We start from the raw sequence: 25778 nt of genomic DNA, 5'->3' as shown, positions 1-25778 counted from the left end.
TTTTTTTTTAATCCTCTCCTACCTATCCTCCCTGTTGCTTCACAGAGGCCTGGTGGACACGCGGAATCAGATGGTGCGTGACCAGCGGCGTCAGCTCAGGCTGGAGGAGTCGCAGAAGAAGAAGGAGAAGCACAAGAATGAGCGTGTGCTGCAGACGTTCAGGAGTGCCGTGGAAGTGGCCACACCGCACAGCTCGATGGTGATCTCTCCCAGCCAGAAGTCAGTGGTGCAGGCAGAGCCTGATAGTCCTCCGCCCACCCGTTCCTCAGCCACCCCTCTGAGCTCATGGTATTACCCAGTGGCGACGGCGGCAGGAGTGTCCACCAGCAGCCAACATTCTGCTGGCCAAGCGCCCTCTTCCAGCAACCCGCTCTCCCAGAGCGAACCACATTCTGCCTCAAGGGGCATGCCAGCCTCCAACCTGGAAGTGAAATTCTACTCTGAGCCCAACCTAAGTTGCTCGGAAGCCCCCATTCGTTCCCATTACAACATGGCCACTTCAGAACTAGAAGTGGATTCCAGTATCCAACCGAGCGACATGGCTAAGTCCTACAGAGTCATGCCTGTGGGGAACAAACATATTCCCCACAGACACCACTACCAATGGGCCCAAGAGCATAACACTGTTGCCAAGATGCAACAAAGACTCAGATTGAAAATTGCAAAGAAGAACAGATAATTAAGTCCGTAGGGAGTTACTCTAGTCCCCTCAGTCATTGAGCAGGAAATCTCCAAAGGAGATTTAGCACAGGGCAAATCAGTCTGGTTTGATTTCCATACCCTACAACACAGTGCAGTGTAAATACTTCCTTAAGTGCACATGGCTTTTGGGGGGTATATTTTACTACCTCAGTAGTAAAATACTGGAATCGTAATACGACAACGCTAAACATACTAAAGAAAAGTTTCTTCTCCATGATTAAGAAAGTTAACCAGCTTCCAAAATTCTCAGGTCTCACAGCAAGATGGGATGAAATCACCGTGAACACACGAGGAGTAATGAGACACAAACTTATCACTCGGGTTCACTAGAAGGCAAGGAGAATTCATTGGGATCAGACACTTTGGTGGGTTTGGCAAAAGAGCTCTGTGCTTGGAAGCAGCCTTCCACACACATGGCTGCTGAAGAACATCAGCGTTATGAAAATTATCCAGCCGTGGACGTATCTGGATGGATCTCTGAAGGAGGATTGGTTGAGGCAGCCATTGCTATGTGTCAGGTCAGGACCATTTTGTACCAGAAAATAAGACTGCCGGAGGAAGTTAAAACCCCTTGCTTTAACATCTATTTATAAATGATAAAGAAGTTTCTGTATACATCATGTATAGGACGTAGCTAAGCTTGTTAGTAATGTCCTGGTCTAGGGATGGGAGAGAATTTTGATTCAGTTTGTGTGTAAAGGCAAACCTACCTAATTTGCAGTTTCTGAAACAATACGCAAATTGAAGCCCAGCCATCCTTCGAAATTCTAACTTCAAACTTTGCAATGCAGTCCTCTAGCCAAATAATGTATGCAAAAATGCATATACTCGGGTAAAATGTGCATTAAAATGCACATGTTGGTGAAAATAATATACATAAAAATGCATTGGGCTAGGCAGAATCGCATACAAAAGTGCAGATATTAGGAGAAATCTGCACTAAAATGTTACTGAATTTTCATGAGAACTTCAAAAAAAGGTCACAAACTGATGTGAAAATGTGGATAACCGAACTTAAGACTGGAAATCTTAGAAACTGAGAGAAATAAAAACTGACAGATTTGCCCATCCCTACCTAGGTGTGTCCCCAGTTTAAGGTTATGTCGTATTGTGAAATGGGGATGCCTTTTAATGGAGAGCTGCCTGATAGGTTGCTTGAAAAAAATGGGTCCTTTAGCTAGAGAGTGGAGACCACAGCTCAGTGATAGAGCACAGGTGTTGTGTGCAGATGGGCCCAAGTTTAACCCTGGCGTAATAAGGTTATCAGAGAACAGGACTGGGAAAGATCTTTACTGGAGACCTTGACAATCGACTGCTAGTGAATGTAGAATGTATGGGGCTAAACATAGCTGTCAACGTTTCCCATTTTTTAAGGGAAATTCCCTTATTCCAAATAGGATTCCTCGCAAGAAAAGGGAAAAGTTGACAGCTATGGGGCTAAATGGACGGTGCCTTAACTCAGTATACGGCAGCTTCTTGAGCTTATATGGCATGTCTCAGGAAGCAATGGAAAATAATTGGGAATATTTTATGACAGTTGCCTTACTAGTGGCATCCAGAATCTAAAAGTTTGTAGCAGTAGAAAAAATGCCAGCTGCGAGCAGTCAAGAATTATCAGCAATGGGCCCAAATGGGAAGATGAGAGAAGATTCTGACAACAGGATGGAAATGATTGGATCTCTTGATTGTCAGGATTCAGTTCTTCACACTGCAATCTTGCATACAATTTCTTGGAAGTAAATCCCAAGCAAGTCCATGGAAATGTTAAAAGTTGGAGTGGATTAGTCCTTTATCATGAAATATTCATGCCACAGAACTTCATTCCTCAGTTTGTTGCGAGATCTTGCTTTAGTGAGGCTATAAAATTTCTCTGTAAAACAAGCGCAAGACATAAGCTCATGTACTGGAAACAGCTATCAGAGCTGCACAACCAAATACATAAAATAACTTAAGTTGTACTTTGTGTCAGGGACCCATCTGTGCTATTCCACTGAAAAGGAGAGACTTCCTGTAGCAAAGCAGTGAAACCAATAATTCTGCAGCTGTCATGTTGAAACGAGCTTTGTTTTCCCATGAAGTTTTTCCCTCAAAATAAAGAGAATTTGTAAAACTGATAAAGTTTCCACATCAGCTTCATTCACCAAACATGAAGTAGCAGCAATACAGAGTGCACTGCCAAATGATTCCCATTTTGCTCTGCCCTTGCTGTCTACCAGCTCCATTTGGTTCACAGGCTGAGACCCTACCTGCTTGCAGTCTGTCTCGCCAGAGTGGTGCATGCTCTGGTTATCTCCCGCTTGGACTACTGCAATGCGCTCTACGTGGGGCTACCTTTGAAGGTGACCCGGAAACTACAACTAATCCAGAATGCAGCAGCTAGACCGGTGACTGGGAGTGGCCGCTGGGACCATATAACACCGGTCCTAAAGAATCTTCACTGGTTCCCAGTATGTTTCTGAGCACAATTCAAAGTGTTGGTACTGACTTTTAAAGCCCTAAACAGCCTCAGCCCTGTATACCTGAAGAAGTATCTCCACCCCCATCATTCAGCCTGGACACTGAGGTCTACTTCTGAGGGTCTTCTGGCAGTTCCCTCACTACGAAAAGTGAAGTTACCAGGCCTTCTTTTTCGGTAGTGCCCTCCCAGTGGAATGCCATACCATCAGATGTCAAGGAGATGAAGAACCACACAATTTTTAGAAGACATCTGAAGGCAGCCCTGTATCAGGAAGTTTTTAATGTTTGACTATGTTTTTATATTCTGCTGGAAGCCACCCAGAGTGGCTGGGGAAACCCAGCCAGATGGGCAGGGTATTAATTATAATAATTATAATAATTAATAATAATTATTATAATAATAGAGGCAGGAACAACAAACTGTGAGCCTTGACTTGCCGTGATGGGCAAACTAGCACTTGTGATTTATTTCTTCCAAACAGCAATGAGGAAAGCTTGCAGCAATTGGAGCTGTTTAGTTTAGAGAGAAAGGAGGGTGTGGGTAGAAAGTTTCCCTCCCTCTCATAATACTTCAGCATGGAGTATCCAGTGAACCTGAAGAGTGGGAGATTAGGGCAGATAAAACAAGCACGTCTTCACACAGAGCATGAAATGACCACCTCGAGGCTCAGTGATGCCCCTGACCTAACTTAGATGGCTTTCGAAGGAGACGAGATGTACTCAAGGAGGGTGGGGCTATCAATGGCTACTGGTCATGGTGGCTGTGTGCCAGAATCGGAGGCAGCAGGCCTCTGAAAATCAGTAACTAGGAATGACAGTGGGAGAAAGCTAATGCCCTCATGTCCCACTGATGTGGGCTTCGAAGTGGACTGTATGAGAAGTAGAGCAAGCTCCCTAAACGCAACAGATGTGGTAGACAGTGCTTTCTTTTTCTGGGGGTATGCATACCCCTAAACATTTTGTGAATCTTTCTGCTTTTGTCCATTTACTGTATTTATTTTTCGCAATTGGAACTATAAAATGGTGATTTTCTTGAGTTGAAATGAGAGTACCCCTAAACATTTTTTAAGAAAAAAACAAAACACTGGTGGTAGAAATGAACAGACTAGGACTCATCCATACATCCCTGCAGTTTATTCTGTTTGTGCCATGATTTCCAGGCACAGGCCCAAGAGGTTTTTCTTTTGTCCCACCACGTTCCCAAGGAAAACCCATGGTTTACTGCTGAATTGGAACAAACATCATTCCACAGTTAACCTGGTTGATGTTTGTTCCTGGGTACAGCGACAGGGCAAAAGAAAAACCTCTCAAACCAACAGATATGTGCTATATAGATGAGCAACCTTGACTTTGCTTATGCAACCACTTGGCCACTAGGTGTCAGCAAAGTTCCAAAATTAAAGGAAGTCTAGTCTCTCCATGTCACCTTACCTTTCTAAGGAGAAACCCACCCATGATGTTACCAACAATTGCCTGCTGAGTGAATCCATGGAAACAAGCTTCCAGCTGTTTTTATTTGTAGGCCTTAGCACATTATTCCACCATCCTTAAATTTCCTCACTGGTTGTTGTCGTTATAACTTTATTTATGTGTCATATTATACTCAAAGGCCTAAACACAACTTACATAGTAAAGAAATAAATATTAAAAATATACAACAATAAATAAAATTGAACACACTCAAAAATTCCTGCAAGTACACATTTCCCACCATAAATTTATCACCAGGGATTCCTTTAAAACACCAAGCAACTCAAAACCATCCATGGAATGAGTGAAAGATAGATAACAATATTGAAATACTTGGGTGCATTAAAATGTCTTAGCCTGGCCCCACAAAATATGTTCAACTTAGCTCCAGATTCACCTGTGGGGTAAATTTGCCCAGTTGCTGTCTACAAAACACTTTAGTTCTTCTGGTCCTGAGGAGGACAACTTGAGTCAGTAATTACATGTCGCTTGTAGATATCCGAAAATATGTTTTAACCCTTTCCAAGCCACTTCGGTAGGATTACTTACAAGCCTACTCAATATTCCAACAGAATAACTGATATCTGGCCTACTCCATTGAGAAATATACATCAGACTTCCAACAGCAGAATGATACGATTCAGAATCTATTTGCTTTGAACGTTCCCCCTCAGGAAAGCATCAGGAATGCACAGTTATAAAGGCGTCTGGAGGAGCCCAGAGCCAAGAACAACCCTGCGTCCTTTCCCTTCTTCCATATATCTGGCTGCTCACAAACAGGCCAACACCTTCCTGTTTTTATAACAGCAGCCACAGGTTTTACTTAGCCTTCCTTTACATCTTCGTTGCCCCTCATCCCACCCACCCAGAAGCCAGAGAGCTTTCCTGGCTTGTTCTATCAAGGGCCGTATCTTCCATCCAACTGTGCTGTGAAAATCCATAGAGAAGGACAATGCAGTTTGCTACTTAAGTCCAGAAGGTAGGCAAATTCCAAAACGAGATTGGAAATTTACACGGAAAGAACAAGAAGTAAACGTTTCCCATGCTTAAGGCAATTCCTGGCTTGTAGGAATCGCCAGAAGTCTTGCCTGTTTTGTGCTCGCCTGCTGGCACATGTGTTTGCAATTGGGTGTGTATGCGGAAAGCAAAAGTCAGTTTATCCACCTTCCATTCATTGTCTAGTTGATTGCATAATTTATTGCCCCATCCTTTCCCATACCATCACATGTACAAGGCTGGAGGGGTCATCACAAGCCTGTTTGGTCACAGCAGTTCTTGCACTTCTTGTTCCTGTGAAATATGGCAGGGAATTCCATGAATGTGTGCATCATATGGAAACTGTCCCTACTAAAGTGAGAGCATTGCATCTCAAATTAGGCCAGCTACATCGGGCAGAGCTTCAGATAACAGAAATATGGAAGAGGCCTGGGTATCATGTTGCAGAAAGAATCTTCTAAGAACATAAAAAAAAAAACAGGATAGCTATCAATACAGCAGCCTGTTTTTAGTATCACAATGCATTGTTTTGATTGCATAAAAGCACATATCAGTGGTCTCTGCTAATTGCTGGAGATGAAATGTGCCCCTCTTTTTGTATTCCAGGGAATTATTGTTTTTAACCCACCCACCCCAAATTTTGCAGATATCTATGCAGGAGCAGACTCCTTATTAACCAGGAGCCAAGTGCACAAGCCACATATTTTGTTTAGGTGAATTATAGGTGAACAGCCAGAGCTACTTCCTCCAGTCGATCTAGCTAATAGTTGAGCCTTAGGCTTGGCAAGACTCTCTTCAGATAATCAGCTGATTGCTGGTGCTTGCAAGTCCGCCGACCAACAGGACTTCAAAGCATCCTGCAAATGCCTTCCTGGTTCAATCACAACTTTACTTACCTGTGCCCACCCCATTCAGACGTCAGGTGTAGGGCAAGTTGTGGGGCTTTGCTCAGATGTGCTAGCAAGCCAAATACCGTATTTTTCGCTCTATAAGACACACCAGACCACAAGACGCATCTAGTTTTTGGAGGAGGAAAACAAGACAAAAAATATTCTGAATCTCAGAAGCCAGAACAGCAAGAGGGGTCGCTGCGCAGTGAAAGCAGCAATCCCTCTTGCTGTTCTGGCTTCTGGGATAGCTGCACAGCCTGCATTCGCTCCATAAGACGCACACACATTTCCCCTTACTTTTTAGGAGGGGAAAAGTGAGTCTTATAGAGCGAAAAATACGGTATTTCCTCATTTCTTTGATTTATAGCCTGCACTTTGCTCGGAGGAGTCCAAGGCAGGAATGGGGAGGCCTGACTCGGCCCACAGCCCAGAGTTTCTCCAACCATGCCTCAGAGAGCCCAAAGAAGGAAAGTTTGCAAGGACAAATGTGACCGCTTCCAGCACTGCAGATTATCTGGGCCATGCGACTGATGCTAATGTTCTTCGCAAGACAGCAGGAAAGGTCAAAGCCATAACGGATATCTCTGATAGTGTATAAATCAGACGAGTTCTTCTATTACAGATGACTCATTCCTCTTCTGGCTACAGTCCTAAAGCTTCTCCGTGATTTTCTAAGTCAAGGAATATCCTGAACAAGGAAAAGCTTTCTGAAAGTCATGTACCTGGAACTAGTGCCTTGGAAAAATCTCTGCTGGTAGTTTTTCATTACATATTTGTTCTTTGCTAGGGAGCATGACCTAGAAAACAGCTGCTGTGCACTTATTCCTGGTGGTAGGAGACCTCCCTGTTGGCAGATTTTCATGCCAAGTGTCATTCCATTTGCCCTGCAATGCTGTCCCTCTCCCAGAAACCAGAACCCCCAACTACCAAGAGACTGACATACTGTTGGGCTGTGGTTTCCATTGGGGCAATAACTTTGTGTATACAATGGAAAATGGACTTAAGCACTCACAGAAGCTTGAGCCCTTTATGAGTGCTTGCAAAAGAATTGAAAGGACCTGAAGGAGCTGCCGCTGACACCCAGCTCTACTGTCTCCATCTGCCCCTGCCCCAGCCTAATCCTGAACAGTTTCCTGTAGAGCTCTGGGAAGCAGGGGTGGAGTGGAGCAGAGTCAGGCTGTGTTGTGAGCCCTGATGTGATTGAACTTGTGATGGCAGGCTCCAATGTGAGAGAAGGAAGAAATGGAAGTGGTGGGAACCTGGGTTGGAGGAGCGAGGCTCTCCGCTTTCCAAACTGACTTCTATTACTTTGGAAGGGGAAGCAGGGATACTGGCTCCCCCCATGACCTTCCTCTGGAACAGAGAACCTCATTGGAGGCTGAGGAGGGCTTTGATCAGCTATGAGCAGGGGAGCCTGAACAGGAGTCTGAACAATGGAATGCCTTTGCAGATGGAGCATGCACTTTCAACCTAGACATTCCCTTAAGGCCACACCTCATCTTTCAAAGCTGGTCGAAGGGGTGGTGAAACTTGTTGGGACAGCCTCATAACTTTTGTCCAGTTCTCTTTTTTTTTTTCCATTTCCTTTTTTGAATTTACTTATTTTCTGGACTTCCTCATACCTCCCTCTTTTGTATTCCAGTCCAAATTGTTTATCCAGCAATTTCTTTTCCACTTTTTTAATCCCAGTCTTTAATCTTAGTGTAATATAACATTAAAATTTTACCTCTTAAGTACCAAATTTCCCTTTCCTTTAACTTCTTTACTCCTAATCTTTAATCTTGATGTAATATAGCATTAAAATTTTACCTCTTAAGTACCAAATTTCCATTTCCTTAAACTTCTTTAATCCTAATCTTTAATCTTAGTCTGTCTATAATTTTATCCTGTACAGCTGGAAACCACTTATTTTCAATCCAACATCACTCTAACATTCTTTAATTTTGCAATGTTTCTGTAGGTAGTCTTTGAATTTCTTCCAATCTTCCTCCATCGCCTCTTCTCCCTGGTCACGGATTCTGCCAGTCATTTCCGCCAGTTCCATATAGTCCATCAGTTTCATCTGCCATTCCGCCAGCGTGGGAAGTTCTTGTGTCTTCCAATACTTTGTGATGAGTATTCTTGCTGCTGTTGTTGCATACATAAAGAAAGTTCTATCCTTTTTTAACACCATTTGGCCGACTATGCCCAGGAGAAAGGCCTCTGGTTTCTTAGGGAAGGTATATTTAAATACCTTTTTTAATTCATTATATATCATTTCCCAGAAAGCCTTAATCTTTGGGCATGTCCACCAAAGGTGAAAAAATGTACCTTCAGTTTCTTTACATTTCCAACATTTATTATCGGGCAAGTGATAGATTTTTGCAAGCTTGACTGGGGTTATGTACCACCTGTATATCATTTTCATAATATTCTCTCTTAAGGCATTACATGCCGTAAATTTCATACCTGTGGTCCACAACTGTTCCCAGTCAGCAAACATAATGTTGTGTCCAACATCTCGTGCCCATTTAATCATAGCCGATTTTACCATTTCATCCTGAGTGTTCCATTTCAGCAGCAAGTTATACATTATTGACAAATTCTTAGTTTTGGGTTCTAACAGTTCAGTTTCTAATTTTGATCTTTCCACCTGGAAAACTTTTGTCCAGTTCTAAGCTGCCTGCCCTGCCCCCGAACTCTTGATCCATGACTCCTCGGCACTGTATCTGCTGCCGAGCCTGTACCTTCACTTTCCTGAACAAGGATCTCTTCCTTACTTACAAGTAAGAGCCTCTGTCTGCGTGTGTTGGGCAGAAGCCAGGACAGGCAGGAACAAAGCACCACCCCTTTTTTCAGAACAAATGAAGGACTATAATGTCATCTGCCGGTGCGCTATTTTCTGATCCGCTGCATGCCAAATAAGCCAAGTGGAGGAAGAGGCAGGTTAAAACACATAGCAAAGGTTTAGAGCGCCACTTTTATCTGGACAGCTTTCAGCATTTTTAGTGTGTCCAAAACGTCACAGAATAGTGAGTGAAGTTTCGAACTCACTAGAACTTTTCATCTGGCTGTATGTGAAGCAATATGGGAGGCAGGAGGTGAGCACTGGGAGAGGGGGAGCAGGCTTAATATTGAAGTCATAATCTGTTGAAAATTTGGATGCAACACAGGTTACACAAAAGCAAATTGCGCTGCACCCAATCTTCCAACACCCCTTCAATTCTTGAGCATCTGGATAGCTCACTATTCACAGGATGCAACCTAAGGTGTATCAGTCTAAAGTTCACAGGATAGAGAGGTCACCATAGAGGTGCAAGGTACAGGCATAGTATACGAAGCTGGAAGTCCTTTATTCTGTCTCTTTTAACCCCATGCGAATGGCTTTCTGCAAGCTGAGTTGCAGCCAAACTTACAATGTAAACTCTGCATTGGTCAAAAATCAATAGCCTTAGAAGGGCTATGCCTTCTATGGGATGTCCACTCAACACTCTGCAATCCCATAGCCAATATTTGTTTGGGTTCACGTGTCTCTTTACAGCCACCAGAGAGCGCTCTGTTCTCACACATATCATTGGCAGCCTTAAGCCAGGAGTAGAGTTGAATGGCCAAATTTCGGAGTGTGTCTGTTTGTCTGTGTATCCCTCTCTCTTCCAGCCCTGCATACACATGCCTCAGACGAACTCTGCTCTTGGAAAGTTTTCTTAAGCCTCTGGAAGTCCTGGCGGACAAACAGCTTGTGAGCCAAAGAAGGAGCATGACTCTCCCCACCACCATCCTGCCAGCAATCTGCAAAGCTGTCTTTGACCTTAATGTATCACTGTCTGGTACCAAGCAGGGATACCCACCCACTCTCACCTGCCCACAGTCCCCAAAGGGATCATGGGGAGCCATGTCCTTAAAGATTAAGATGCATTGTTTTCACTGTGCTGTAGAGAAGCAAACCTCTCTCTGGGAGGGCTGGAGACAAGTTGAAACGGAGCCATGGCTCAGATCCTTGAACCTACTGTGTCCTTTTTCCATTGAGAGGAACATACTTGTGCCTCTTCCAGCCTGGCTTTTCATTCCCTCCTTTAAGCTGTAGGGAACTTCCCCCATCTTCCCCCAAAGGCCTGCTGCTTATCACAGGCTCTGAGGAGGAACAGAGAAGAAATTGATTCAGTTCGCGGTTAAAGGAGATTCTCTCAAACCCACACCTTCTGAAACAATATGAGCACCAAAACACAGCCATTTATTTTTAAAACGCATGGAAATTTACCCACATTTTAGTGTGGATTTAGTGTGAATATCTCCTAATAAACACATTTTTGAATGCAGTTTTGACAAATGTACATGTTTTTGCAAGCAATGTCACCTAATGTGGGGGGGGGGCATTGTGTTTGGCAATAGAAGAGGGATGTGTCAGTTGGTAGAACATGAGTCTCTAATCTCAGGATTGTGGGTTCAAGCCCCACATTTGGCAAAAGATTCCTGCATTGGGGGTTGGACTAGATGATCCTCGTGGTCCCTCCCAACGCTATACAATTCTATGATTCTATGGTTGTTCAAAATTCACACTTACCCAAATTTTGCAATGCAGTTTTCCAACCAAACCATGAAATTATCTGAATCCCATTGAGGATTATTTTATGTAGCTCTAAAAGAAAAGGTGTTGTGGATTTTAGCTGTTTTATTGATAATTTTATCCTGCATATAGCTTAGAGGGTCTTGTGCTTAAAAGAAGGGGAAGATATTTAGGGAGTGGCTTTGGGGCACCTCCAGATATCCAGCAATGGGAAGGAAAGTCATTCAAAACCAGGCACCTCATGAGCATCAACTGTAGAGTTGGAAGAGATCATGAGGGTCTTAGAGTTCAAAAACAGGAAGTAGGGATACTTCCTGTTTTTTGAGCCTCTCTTGGGGCTCCTGCAGACATCCTTTTTTTGGTGTATTTGTTATGATTTGTGCTCATGATACAAAGGATTTGAGGCAAACGTGCTGCTTTGTTTCCAATTGGTCCATGTCCCATAACTTCCTGCTGGAATCCTGCCACCACAAGGTTTCTGGCAGGGGGCTAGTGTTGTGCTTTTGTTGCACCATGGCTCAAGAGTGCCCCATCAGACTGCAAAAATGTGGGGGAGCATCACAGAACGAATAAAGCAGAATGACATGTGGATGGCCCAATATAAGATCACTACCAGTGTACTGTTATTGCTTCAATGGCATGTTGCAGAATACAACCACTGGTATGGAGAGGCCCTTAGACCAAGTCAAACTGTGTCCATCTAGCTTAGTATCATAGTGAGGGCCACCAACTTGGACAATTTAAAAAAGTGATTCGGGGATTAGGCTATTAATAGCTGCCAGTCATGATGGCCATATATTTCCTCTGTTATCAGAGGCAAGACACTATTTTGAATGTGTAGCTCCGGTGCTGAGATAAGAACATAGGAACAAGCATGGCAAGACATCCTTCAACACATATCATTTGTTGTGATTCCCTTTCCCTCTACACTTTAGCTTTCTAGATTGCCTAAACGAAGGCCGTGTTTCTGATCTACTTCATTGACACCTTGTAGGTGGCAACATCCTGATGTCTACTATTTTCTATGAATGCAGCCACATAGCTTCCAACATTTCTCTGATGAAACTAGAGATGTCCCCTCCAACATTTCTCCAATGAAAATAAGGACATCCTAAGGAAAAGTGAGACATTCCGGGATCAAATCAGAAACCAGGACAGCTTTTTTAAATCAGGGACGTCCTTGGAAAATAGGTACACTTCGAGGGTCTGACACTGTGCTGATCCTTCCAGAGCTGTGGTTGCCAAGATGGTGACTGTGGGTACATTCAGGCCCTCCAGGACTTTCCATGGTGCCCAGAAAGGCTTTCTGCCCCTTCTGCACTCCCTGCCAACTCTGCGTGGCAAAAATTCCCTTCACTTTAATAATAATAATAATAATAATAATAATAATAATAATAATAATAATTTTCTTCTTTGTGCCCCGCCCATCTGGCTGGGTTTCCCCACCTACTCTGGGCAGCTTCCAACAAAGACCAAAAATACACTAAAATGTCACACATTAAAAACTTCCTTGAACAGAGCTGCTTTCAGTTGTCTTCTAAATGTCAGGTAGTTGTTTATCTCTTTGACATCTGGTGGGAGAGCATTTCACAGGGCGGGCACCACTACCGAGAAGGCCCTCTGCCTGGTTCCCTGTAGCATTGCTTTTCACAATTAGGGAACCGCCAGAAGGCCCTTGGTGCTGGACCTCAGCGTCCGGGCAGAACGATGGGGGTGGAGACGCCCTTTCAGGGATACTGGGCCGGGGACGTTTAGGGCTTTAAAGGTCAATGCCAATACTTTGAATTGTGCTCGGAAACATACTGAAAAACACATAAAGCTGAAAGAGGAAGAGTTTTACTCTTTCACACTTCACCTCTATGTGCTTTTCAAGGCTGAGATTGACACCTGAAAGGTGGGTCATAAATTTAATCATCTTCATCACTGGCCCCTCTCCCTGGCACTCTCTTCCTGCTTACTTCTCTGGCACCTCTGGAATGAATGCATCATTTTATAGATCTTGTTCATGTCCCTCCCTTCCCCCTTTTCTCTCCTTTCATTCTAAATTAAATGACCACAAATGTGGTGGTAAAAGATGCTAGGGCCCCCTGATCATTTTGGTAACTGGAAAGGAGCATCCTTGCATGTGGGAAATATGTGGTGTCAGATTACCTGATTGAGTAGGTGGATCAGCACATCAAAGGATCAGTACACTAGGTCATAAATCTCATGAATTGGGGCAGCAAACTGCATCAGCCATGCTGAGAGCATACTGCAGAATAATTGCATATGTATATTACATGATAATGTCAGCGACATCATCCCAAATGCAGAGCAACATTTCCAATCTAGCTCTGAACAAATCTCAAAACCATTGTTCCCTTCTTAGCAATGGCAAAAAATGAATGTGAGCATTTGTTGGCTAGGTTTAGCTCAGCTCTATTTAAAAGTCATTTCCTGGAAATATTATGAATTTTATTTCTGAAAATGTCTCCTGCTAAACATGGACAGCATAGAAAATATTTGCATTCTCCACTAAATCCCGTGTTTGAGGAACTTGTGTTTTGCATTACTTCTCTTCTGGAGGAGCACATCCATGGCAGAAATCTCACTCTCCAGAGCCAGGCAGCTCAACAGGAGAGCTGGAAAGAAAACCCTCACAAGAGAGCATAAGAAGAGCCTGCTGGATCAGGCCAGTGGTCCATCGAGTCCAGCATCCTGTTCTCACAGTGGCCAACCAGATGTCTGTGGGAAACCATTAAAGAATTCAAGCTCAAGAGCAGGGGTGTAGCGTGGGTTGTCAGCACCCGGGGCAAGGCAAGTAATTTGCACCCCCTAACCCGTGGATTTGCGCCCCCTAACCCTGTGGTTTCCAGCACATTGCTGTCTCCCAGCATGGAGGCAGAGCAGAGCCAACATGGCTAGTAGCCATCAATGGCCCTCTCCTCCATCATTTTGTCTAATGCGCTTTTAAAGAATGGCGTGCCATGCTTAAGTTTAGAGCAGGGTTGTTTATTTTTAAAAGTATTTTCCACTTAAAAAAACCTTTACAATCAGTGATAAAGACAGGTCAGAATGAAAATTGCAGCCTTCTCAGGGACACAGGTGGTGCTATGGGTTAAACCACAGAGCCTAGGACTTGCCGATCAGAAGGTCGGCGGTTCGAATCCCCGCAACGGGGTGAGCTCCCATTGCTTGGTCCCAGCTCCTGCCAACCTAGCAGTTCGAAAGCACGTCAAAGTACAAGTAGATAAATAGGTACCACTGCGGCGGGAAGCTAAACAGCGTTTCCGTGCGCTGCTCTGGTTCGCCAGAAGCTGCTTAGTCATGCTGGCCACATGACCCAGAAGCTGTACGCCGGCTCCCTCCCTTGGCCAATAAAGCGAGATGAGCGCTGCAACCCCAGAGTCGGTCACGACTGGACCTAATGGTCAGGGGTCCCTTTACCTTTACCTTTTATGTCCCTCGTGGAGGAGAAGTCTGCCTTGTTACAGATGCAGTAGGCTGAAATTTATCAGGTCTAACAAGTGATAGGGAAATTGCTGCAATAAACATTTGGCCGGTCTTAGGTGAGGGAAAGGCACCATTTTGTCTTCCATCTCAGGCAGGAAGATGGTTTTGGGGCTGGCCCTGCACAGTTTGAAAACAGCTCCTTGAATAATGGAACCATGAGGAGACATGTCACAGACTAAGGGAAGATATAGATCAGAGAAGTCCTTAAAAGGAAGTCTGCCCTGTTGTGCTTCTCAAAGAGTTTTTTCTTTGCCTGCACATGTGGAAGTGGCTTGGTGACGAGGAATCAGAGCAGCTCAAATGGCCTCACTCCACTTTGAGTGTCAGGCATGGAGCCAGAAAAAAAGGGAGTCAATTCCATAGTTCACTTTGCTCTGGAGGGTCTGTGGGCCTCCCATGAAATACCAGAAAACCTCCTGAGTCAGCAGCTCACTCCTACTCTTGGAATAGTCGAGATTCCCGTACGGATGCAGTAACTTGACTCTGCTCCTGGCTCAGGGCAGCCACCAGCTGATAAAAAAAATCCCTGCCTGGACTATTAATAAAGCCTATTTTGGGTTCAGAAGAAACCAGCCTGACTGATGAATCCCCTTGGCTCAGAGGCTCCAAATGAGGGCTGCCGAGTTATTCTTTCTTTATTCAGTAGAAGCTGGAATGATGCTAATGGAGTATGTATGAGAGAGAGGGAGGGAGGGAGAGAGCAGGGTATGGTCCTGTTATGAGGTAGTGTGAGGCAGCTGCCTCAGGCAGCAAATTCCGAGGGCTGGAAAGCAGCTAGAAAGCAGTGCCAAATGTTCTGCCCTGCAGACCCTAAGTTAGCTTGCTGCCTTAGCATGTCTAACACACCGATGAGGCAACCTGAGGCAGCTGCTTTGGGTGGCATGACCAGGACATGGGCCTGGATCTGTTGGTTAGGAGCACTGGTAGCACATCTTGCCTCAGGGACCAAAAGGTCTCAGAGTGGCCCTGGTGGTGATGGATGGACTAAAGAACAGCTGAGGCAAAGGCCCTTGGAAAATTGAGTCTACTCTCTTTCAGCCAGGCAACCTGGCTCAGCCAAAGAATTCTCCCTAGCAACAGTGCAGTAGCTCCCTGTTCAGTACAGTACCTCTGCACTGATATTGTGTTGCATTTATAGCAGTAAGTCACCTCATATGCATTGTAGGAAAGTGGCATATAAGTTCAACATCATCATCAGCTTCATAACAACAACAGCAGGCATTGCCAAGCACTTAAAGCAGATTTGGTTCACATGTGAAGGCATTGCTACAGAATGGCTCAGTCCTGGACTATGGTTCTTAAGTTATTAATGGCATGTTAAGTTAAACCAGTGAGAATATCATCAGTGTGCATGAGGAGCTCACAATCTAAATTTTGGTACAAGTTGCTTCTAGGATATACACTAGCATTGCTCTAGTTCTTTATAAAGACCTTCTCTTAGAATGCACTGCCTTGCCTTGCAGAGGAATCGGGACCTTGGTTGCAATAAATCTTGAATCCCTTTGACCATTCCCTTCTGCACCACCATCTGATATGGAATACCTGGTCTCATGCATAATATTGCCAGCTTAAGAGCAAATTAGGAAAAACCTCCAGTAATGTAATGAACTCACAACTCATAAAGGTTCTGGTGTCCTTAATAGCTGTAGGGCAGGCAGAAGCTCAACAGATTAAATCATGGGAAAAGCTTCACTTGTTGGCATTCTGTCTTGTGGACAATGCATTACTGGTGTGTGGGCCCTGATTTAATTTTTGGGTGCTCTACTACAACAAAAAAAGATACAAATTTGCATACTTCTGCATATGCATGCAAATCTTCTGCACATTTGTGCCCTTGGTTGTGGGTGAGGCAGAGGACTTCATATATAACAGACTGAGGAAATCCTGTTGGCAGCCTTGTAGCCACTAATGTTGCAAGGGTAGATGGGTAGCACAAAAATCTATAGCTCAGGAATCCTAGGACATAGTAATTGAATACCTTTACCAGCAAAAAATAAAAAGGTCCATATGAATGTCCTCTCTTATATTGTCATTGTATAGAAACTAAATGAATTCCATTAGTGTTCAAATGCCTTTTTCTTTTCCCATCCCTCTCACGCAGCTAAATGAATTTATTAAGCTTATCTACCCATTGGGGGATTTCTTTTCTTCCGAAGGAATCTTTGCCTAAGACTTCCGCTGCTCCTTATTCTCACTCAAGTGGAGGTGGAATCTGTTGTGACTGAGACATTACTTGTTAGGCAAGTGTTGTTTTTATCTAGAAGGAAAAGGGTAGCAGCCCGCACGCTGGTAAGCGCCCGTCGCACAAATGAAGTGCGACCTCTGTACTCCTGCCAGTTTTCCATTGCAGCCTTGCATGAGACCACACTTGGATGGCCCTTGAGGTAAGCATGACTGCTGGAAGAACAAGCCGTCGTTTCTTCTGCCGCTTCTCCAACAAGTGGGAGTTGATTACAGCCACTCAGTCTTGGATATGAAGAATGTGTACTATAAAACAAGGATTTCCAACAGTTATCTGATGCTTGCAGGTATCGCAATTTGTTCTTCCTTAAGAGGAAGCCTTTGTTCCGTCTTCATCCACAATAAGTAACAAGGAGGGTCAAACTATATGTTACACTTACAGTGTAGCATGTAGCTACATAGCCTTAATTTTAGGCACATATCTTTACAGGGAAGGGAGGTAGTGACAGAAAAGGCTTGTCTCTTTTCTTCCTACTGCAGTCAAAGCTAAACTCACTGTCTGTGGACAGCTGCAATACTTAGGGGGGGGCAAATGTCTTACTGACACCAATCAGAAGTTTTTTTCCTAAACATGAAAGCCACACAAAGGAAAAATGTTGGCTCTGACTGTGTCAGGGAGGGAAAAGTCTCCCTTTCCCATGTGATTTCTTTTGCTGTTTCTTGCAAAGGAAATGAGATGGAGATATAGGCCACTTCCAGATAACCTGGTCCCTTACCTTTCCCGCCCCGACCTGGCCACAGTGATCCATGCAACGGTCACCTCCAGGCTTGACTACTGTAATTCGCTCTATGCGGGGCTGCCCTTGAAGCTGTCCCAGAAACTCCAGCGGGTGCAGAATGCTGCAGCGAGGCTCCTCACGGGGTCTCTGCCATGGAAGCTTTTCCAGCTGCACTGGCTCCCGGTGGAGTACAGGGTCAGATTTAAGGTGCTGCTTTTGACCTTTAAAGCCCTTCACGGCCTAGGACCCTCGTACCTATGGGACCGCCTCACCCGGTATGCCCCACGGAGAGCCTCAAGGTCCATAAATAGCAACACCTTAGTGGTCCCGGGCCCCAAGGAAGTTAGATTGGCTTCAACCAGAGCCAGGGCCTTTTCAACTCTGGCTCCGGCCTGGTGGAACGCTCTGCCTCATGAGACCAGGGCCCTGCGGGATCTGATTTATTTCCGCAGGGCCTGTAAGACAGAGTTGTTCCGCCTGGCCTTTGGCTTGGAGCCCTCCCTCCCTCTCTTTCTTTTTTCTTTTCCTTTCTCCTCCTACGATGAGGCTACATTTTAATATTTTAATGTTTCATTATTTTAATGTTGTGTTTTAATTTTGTTTTTAAGTTGTAATCATTCAACTTGTTTTTATTATTGCTTGTAAGCCGCCCTGAGCCCGGCCTTGGCTGGGGAGGGTGGGGTATAAATAGAAATTATTATTATTATTATTATTATTATTATTATTATTATTATTACTAAGCTTTCCTCCTCATTTGTTTTCAGGAAGGTTAGACTATCAGCTTGTCCATGCTGGAGCAAAATGTAGCACTGTGGCTCTAAAACTTGACTGATCCTAGCCTATTGTCAGGGAACTGACATTGGAGCTAGAGGCGGAGGCAAGGCTCCCAAGCGATGCTGGAGAAGGGCCCAGCAGGGAGAGAGGCAGCTCATCAGCTGGGGAAGGAAATCAGCGTAACACCAGGGAGATGGGGGAATCGGCGAGGGGGCTCCAGGACTCCTCGCCGGAGACCAGCGGGGAGAGCACGGGTCCTCCGCTACCCACACCCTCCCTGCGCAGAAGACTTCCGCGCAGGGAGAGTAGGAGGAGACTTGGCATCAAACAGCTTTTATGCTGGAAAAGGTTTAAGAAACGCCCACTGACGGATTCTGCTAGCGACTGAAACAGCCACGAAGTGAAGGGTTGTCCAGACAGAAAAGGTTTAACAAGGCAACCTAGCCAGGAGTGGCGGCAACTTACGCACGAACAACCCCTATATTTATTACACCTATTGACTAACATTACGGTATTTGCAGTCTATTTATGAGTAGGCAGCAAGGATGGTCAGCTTTTTGGGAGCCATACATAGGAAAATCTGGCCTGCACACTTTCTGGTTTTCTTTAAGGGGAGACATGCACACCTGCTCTCACACCCATATTGGAAAAAGGCCGTGGAGAGCAGAGGAGGAGCGTCTGAGGGGAGGGAGAGGAAAACATTGTCCAAATGCATTCCACAAAGCTCCACCTACGGCTGTGGCTGGCAAGCAGCAGTGGAACAGCAACAAGATGGAAATGTGCCCAATTTCCACACAGACAAAATCATATCCTTATGACCTGAGTGTGGAAGCATGCTTGGTCTGCCTTTGAGATGTGTAACTGCAGTTTTCTGACTTGACATTAATTCCAACATCTTTATCATAAGGTTTTAATCATACATTTTGAAATCAGCTAATAGGAGCTGAAAAAGTATCTGTGGAGGAGTTGGGAAAACCAGGCAACGAGCTCAAGAGTCACATTTTTAGGACTCTAAAAATAGAGAAATCAAACAACGATGAGGGGAATAAAAATATACAAGTGAACAGCTGTAATTGAACACCAGTTGTTACATTAAATTTTTTTTGGGTGGAATCTGGTTGGCTCGGGCCACTGTTTAATCTAAAAGATCCTTAGGAATGGAAGTCTTTTCCAGGCCAATTTGACTCGGCTGGGAAGGTCTGGAATGTGCTCCTCCCCACATCCCTCCCGCTTAAGCAAGCCGACTGCGGCACAGAGCCTCATCCCTCTGTCTCCTTCTATTGTTGCCATGTGCCGTCAGCTTCTCTTTTAGCACATTTGCTTGCTTGAGATGGAAGTGGAAACCGAGGAACAAAATAGCCAAAGCCTCTCTCTTTTGAGAATGCAAGACACATTTGCCATAAGGAGGAATCCATGTAAGGGCCGGGCCAGGAGGGGGTGAGCCCATCACAACAAAGCCTTACATTCACATTTGAGTGCTAAATGTATTCCAAATGCCAGAATTGGGGGGGTGGGGGGTGGAGGTATCTTGCGATTCTTGGCTTTTGCTTCTCATTGGCCTTCCTTTTTTCTGGATACAGAGAAAAGCTCACCAAGTATGTGTCTTTTAATATTCACCATTGTTGTTTAGTTGTTTAGTCATGCCCGGCTCTTCATGACCCCATGGACCAGAGCACGCCAGGCATACCTGTCTTCCACTGCCTCCCGCAGTTTGGTCAAACTCATGCTGGCAGCTTCAAGAACACTGTCCAACCAACTCGTCCTCTTTCATCCCCTTCTCCTTGTGCCCTCAATCTTTCCCAACACCAGGGTCTTTTCCAGGGAGTCTTCTCTTCTCATGAGGTGGCCAAAGTATTGGAGCTTCAGCTTCACAATCTGTCCTTCCAGTGAGCACTCAGGGCTGATTTCCTTAAGAATGGAGAGGTTTGGTCTTCTTGCAGTCCATGGGACTCTCAAGAGTCTCCTCCAGCACCATAATTCAGAAGCATCAATTCTTCGGCGATCCGCCTTCTTTATGGTCCAGCTCTCACTTCCATACATCACTACTGGGAAAACCATAGCTTTATCTATACGGGCCTTTGTTGGCAAGGTGATGTCTCTAGGTATGTTCTCCTTGTTTTCCCATGACTCCTCCTCTGTTCTTATGACCTCCCATTTCATGTGTGTCTCCGAAAGTGCTGCCGGTGCTGTCTCCTTCCCTCTACCATTGGTGTGCATGTGTGAAAGGCAGAAATGCAGTTTAAAATGCGCTTGTATCCAGTCTTTAAATCCTATCAGTGACCATACAGGAAAGTGGATTTACAATCAAAATTTTCAGCTGTCTTGCATTTTTTGTATCACCTGTGGGAAGGGCCTCTTGCATCTCAGCAGTGAAGACATTCCACAGCACTTGTGAAAAAGCTCACCTCTGTGCTACCACAAGCCAATCGTCTTCAGGCCATGGCAAGACTAAGCAGGTTCCATTAACACAGACTTGATTCTGGTGCAGTGCATGGCATTGGCAACATTTTAACCTGGGAAAGAATAACTTGTGAATGGGGGAAATGTTCATATACTGAAGCAAGAGAAAATTCACAAGTGATAAGTAACACATTTTAGAATACACGTGAGATGTCTGCCCTCATTTTCTAATTCAGTGGGATCAAAACAACACACTCATGTCGACTACTGCCTTGGAAATCTAGGTACTGATCTTTATCTGACTCTGAAGTGAAGATTTCCAATTCTCCCCCCCCCCCCAAAAAAATAATGATGTAAAACAAAGCTTACCTGAAAGGGGATCTGGAGCTATACTCTAAAATCCTGATTATGGAAAATGAATGGGGAGTGGTGTGTTAAAAATAGAACATTATTTTCCTCTGATACCTGTACAATTGAATCTGTGGGATTTGTTTAACACTGCTCGACAACTGGAGGCTATGAAAATTTGTTCCATCTACATGCAATATTTTTTAATTGCGGCATATGATGGATACACAGTAACTGAACAGAAGAATATCAGTTTCAACTAGCAATGCACCCTGTCAAAGAGCTGTGAGGTTGATCCCAAACTGTACAATAAAGCATTTCTATATTGCCTGAGCCTGAGATGGTGATTGTTGCTCTCTGCTATTTGGTACATTTCATTCAAAGCTTGCAAGATAATTGCATCTGCTTTGCTGTTTCAGTCTGAAAATGAGGGTAGGGGAAGAGTTACTGCAACTCCAGATGTGGTATTGCTTTTCTTCTAACCATTCAGCAGAGAGAAAGAGAGAGAGAATCCTAAAAGCCTGGTTGTTATGGCAACAGCATCTCTGAAACTGATCTTGTGTCGTGGGCGGCGGCAACTTCCTAGCAGAGAAGATGAACTGAAGCCTAGTGACTATATTAGGTGCTGTTGTCAGAAGTCTATTGGTGAAGGAGATAACTCATTCAGTTTCACAGGGTTTGCTGAATTACAGTGGTGCCTCGCAAGACGAAATTAATTCGTTCCGCAAGTCTCTTCGTCTTGCGAGTTTTTCGTCTTGCGATGCACGGTTTCCCATAGGAATGCATTGAAAATCAATCAATGCGTTCCTAGGGAAACCGCCTTCAGACCAGGTCCGGGGACAGTCTGTCCCCGGACCTCTTCTGAAGGCTGGGGGGGGGGGACAAGGGCTTTTCTTCCCACCCCCAGCATTTTAAAAAACCCCAGGACAGCGGAGGACTTCTCCGCTGTCCGGGCGATCTTAAAATGCTGGCGGGCGGCATTTTAAAATCGCCCCGGACAGCGGAGGACTTCTCCGCTGTCCGGGGCGATTTAAAAGCCCCTGGGAAGGCAGGCAGGGGGGACAAAGACTTTCGCCCCCCGCCCGCCTTCAGAAGGTGTTCCCGCCCCCCGCCCCACTTCGGAACAGCGTTACGAAGTGGGGCGGCTGGGGCAGGTGTTCCCGGCCCCCCGCCCCGCTTCGGAACAGCGTTCCGAAGTGGGGCGGCTGGGGCAGGTGTTCCCGGCCCCCCGCCCCGCTTCGGAACAGCGTTCCGAAGTGGGGCGGCTGGGGCAGGTGTTCCCGCCCCCCGCCCCGCTTCGAAACAGCGTTTTAAAATGCTGGGGGTCGGGAGCGAAGCGTTCGCTGCCGACCCCCAGCATTTTAAAATCTCCCCGGGACAGGGGGAGATTTTAAAATGCTGGGGGTCGGCAGCGAACCCCCAGCATTTTAAAATCTCCCCGGGACAGCAGAGACTTCTCTGCTGTCCCGGGGAGATTTTAAAATGCTGGGGGTCGGCAGCGAACGCTTCGCTCCCGCCCGCCAGCATTTTAAGATCGCCCGGGGCAGGCGGGGGGAAGGCAGGCGGGGGGGAGCAAAGACTTTTGCCCCCCGCCGGCCTTCAGAAGAGGTCCTCTTCTGAAGGCCGGCTGTGGGCGAAAGTCTTTGCTCCCGACCGCCAGCATTTCCCTATGGGCTTTCGTCTTGCGATGCAAGCCCATAGGGAAATTCGTCTTGCGAAGCGCCTCCAAAACAGAAAACCCTTTCGTCTTGCGGGTTTTCCGTCTTGCGAGGCATTCGTCTTGCGGGGCACCACTGTAGTTCAAAGCTGTCTGAACTGTGGGAATTGGACTCTCATTCCCATTTGCAGAAGATGAAGAAGACAGGCCTGGGTCGTTTGTTCCTTTAATTAGTTCTCTTTCCCCCCTCCTATAAAAAACTATGCAACACATTCTCTTTTAAAGTTTAAAGAACAAACAATATTTTCTTAGTGTATTTGCAGTTGCAGATTAAAATATATACAATGCAGGTGAATGTTTCTTAAATTGCTAATGTGTCCCACATAGACTAACTATGAGGCAGACAGCAGCACAACACATCTGCTGCTCTATTAAGACTGTTCTACTAACTGCCATAACTATACCGACTGAAAATAACTGCCACAGAGTGTATGATGTCATAGAGCTCTACAGCTCTTGCAATTAATCTTTTACATATGCATGAACTACACCTGAAAGGAGGGAGGGAGAGAGAGAGAGAGAGAGAGAGAGAGAGAGAGAGAGAGAGATGGATCTATTACAGTGGTGCCTTGCAAGACGAAATTAATTCATTCCGCGAGTTTTGTCGTCTTGCGATTTTTTTCGTCTTGCGAAGCACGGTGTCGGGAAAGTTTTGGAAAAGCTTCAAAAATCACCAAAGTCTTTAAAAACCTCAAAAAAGGCTACCACACCGCGTTCTATGAGTTGCTCCTCGAAGTCAAGTCGCAACTGTATTAACGGTGTTAAGAAAAAGGAAACAAACTTGCAAGATGTTTCCATCTTGCGAAGCAAGCCCATAGGGAAAATCGTCTTGCGAAGCAGCTCAAAAAACAAAAACCCTTTCATCTAGCGAGTTTTTTGTCTTGCGAGGCATTCGTCTTGCGAGGTACCACTGTATTTCAAATTTTCAGGTTCTGTGGGGGAAATGGTGCAGTTAGGTAATTTTAGACTTTATTGTCTTATGTTGAGGACTCTTCAGATAGTGTAAAGCATGGGTATGCAAACTAAGGCCCGGGGCCCAGATCCGACCCAATTGCCTTCTAAACCCGGCCCACAGATGGTCCAGGAATCAACGTGTTTTTACATGAGTAGAATGTGTCCTTTTATTTAAAATGGATCCCTGGGATATTTGTGGGGCATAGAAATTTGTTCATTTTCTCCCCCCAAAAATATAGTCCGGCCCCCCCACAAGGTCTGAGGGACAGTGGACCAGCCCCCTGTTGAAAAAGTTTGCTAACCCCTGGTGTAAAGGAACAGCACTTCCGCTTTTGCCAAAACTGCCCTAGGTTCAAGCCAGGTGTAAATGCATTTGATAGTCTACCACCACCTCCCCTTTAGCGCAAGGCAGAGAGGGGTTTCCAGGGCTACAGTGGTACCTCGGGTTAAGTACTTAATTCGTTCTGGAGGTCCATTTTTAACCTGAAACTGTTCTTAACCTGAAGCACCACTTTAGCTAATGGGGCCTCCTGTTGCTGCCACGCCACCGGAGCACAATTTCTGTTCTCATCCTGAAGCAAAGTTCTTAACCCAAGGTACTATTTCTAGGTTAGCGGAGTCTGTAACCTGAAGCGTATGTAACCCAAGGTAAAAGCTAAAGGGACCCCTGACCATTAGGTCCAGTCGTGGCCGACTCTGGGGTTGCGGCACTCATCTCACTTTATTGGCCGATGGAGACAGCGTACAGCTTCCAGGTCATGTGGCCAGCATGACTAAGCTGCTTCTGGCGAACCAGAGCAGTGCACGAAAATGCCGTTTACCTTCCCGCTGGAGCGGTACCTACTTATCTACTTGGACTTTGACGTGCTTTCGAACTGCTAGGTTGGCAGGAGCAGGGACCGAGCAACGGGAGCTCACCCCGTCACGGGGATCGAACCACCGACCTTCTGATCGGCAAGTCCTAGACTCTGTGGTTTAACCCACAGCGCCACCCACGTCCTGTAACCCGAGGTAACCCGAGGTACCACTGTATAAACCAGGATTATTTTGCCTGGGAGGAGGGAGCAACCCCAAACACCTCCCCATCTCCACAAAAGCAGCACAGCTTGCTTTTCTCGTGAATCCCTTTAGTCTCTGCGGGTAGCCTGAAGCCGACAGATCTAGGCACATGTGAGGAACATAGTCCTTTGAGCCTGTCACAGAACACAATCTCAAGCCAAGACAAAGCCAAATTAGAGAAATGCTATTAAGAATAAGACTAAGAGGCACAAAGAGGAAAAACAGATTGGTACTACAAGAAAAGCAAATGTTAAGAATCTAGCTAGCCTGTGGAAGACTAGCCGTGAACATAAGAACATAGGATCTAGTCCAAAATCCTGTTCTCACAGTGGCCAACCAGATGCCTGTGGGAAACCTACAAGCAGGTGCAAAGCACAAGAGGACTCTTCCGTTCCTGTGGTTTCCAGCAACTGGCATTCAGAAGCATTACTGCATCCGAACATGGAGGCAGAGCATAGCTATCAGCCATTGATAGCCTTATCCGCCGTGAATTTTTCAGATTTCCCCCTCGTCCTTAAATGTAAGCGAAGTTTTCTCTCTCCATAATTAACCATAATTCTTCATCTGTGGGGTGGACATGCAGCTTAATCAAACCTTTCTGGAAGAATGTTTTCACAGAAAACAGCTCAGTAATTCAGCAAACTATGCTAGGTACTCCACAGCTTGCTTTTATTAATGATTTTTCACAGAGACTAGAAAGATCTTCAACACAAGGAACTGTTCGCCTTCCTCTTGCTGGCAGTGAGACAACTCATAGCCCCCAACTGGAAAGATCTGCGCAATTTACAAATTCACAACTGGGGGCAGAAAGTGCGGACAGTCGCATTGATGGAGAAACTTAGGAAACAGGTGAGAACATTTAAAGGACAAGTCAGATGAAAACTTTATTGAAACTTTATTATAAGCGGATGTCCGCTTATAACAGACATGAAGAAATATATTGGCATCCACTGCCTGACACATCTACAACTATGGAGCAATGTATTTCATCAAACTTATGTTCAGCTGTGGGGAGA

The 25778-nt window shown here is 45.3% G+C and overlaps 1 protein-coding gene across 1 annotated transcript in view; it reads right to left on the bottom strand.

The window, feature by feature from the left end:
* LOC308462189 (uncharacterized protein) overlaps nucleotides 1–25778 on the bottom strand; it is a 138031-nt gene that overhangs the window by 2547 nt on the left and 109706 nt on the right. The gene's annotated exons all lie outside the window — the stretch shown is intronic.

Source organism: Podarcis pityusensis (assembly GCF_964106645.2).
Source record: "Podarcis pityusensis genome assembly, chromosome: 1".
Lineage (NCBI taxonomy): Eukaryota > Metazoa > Chordata > Lepidosauria > Squamata > Lacertidae > Podarcis > Podarcis pityusensis.
The sequence above is the reverse complement of the archived record's forward strand: the minus strand, read 5'-3'. Positions and strand labels throughout refer to the sequence as shown.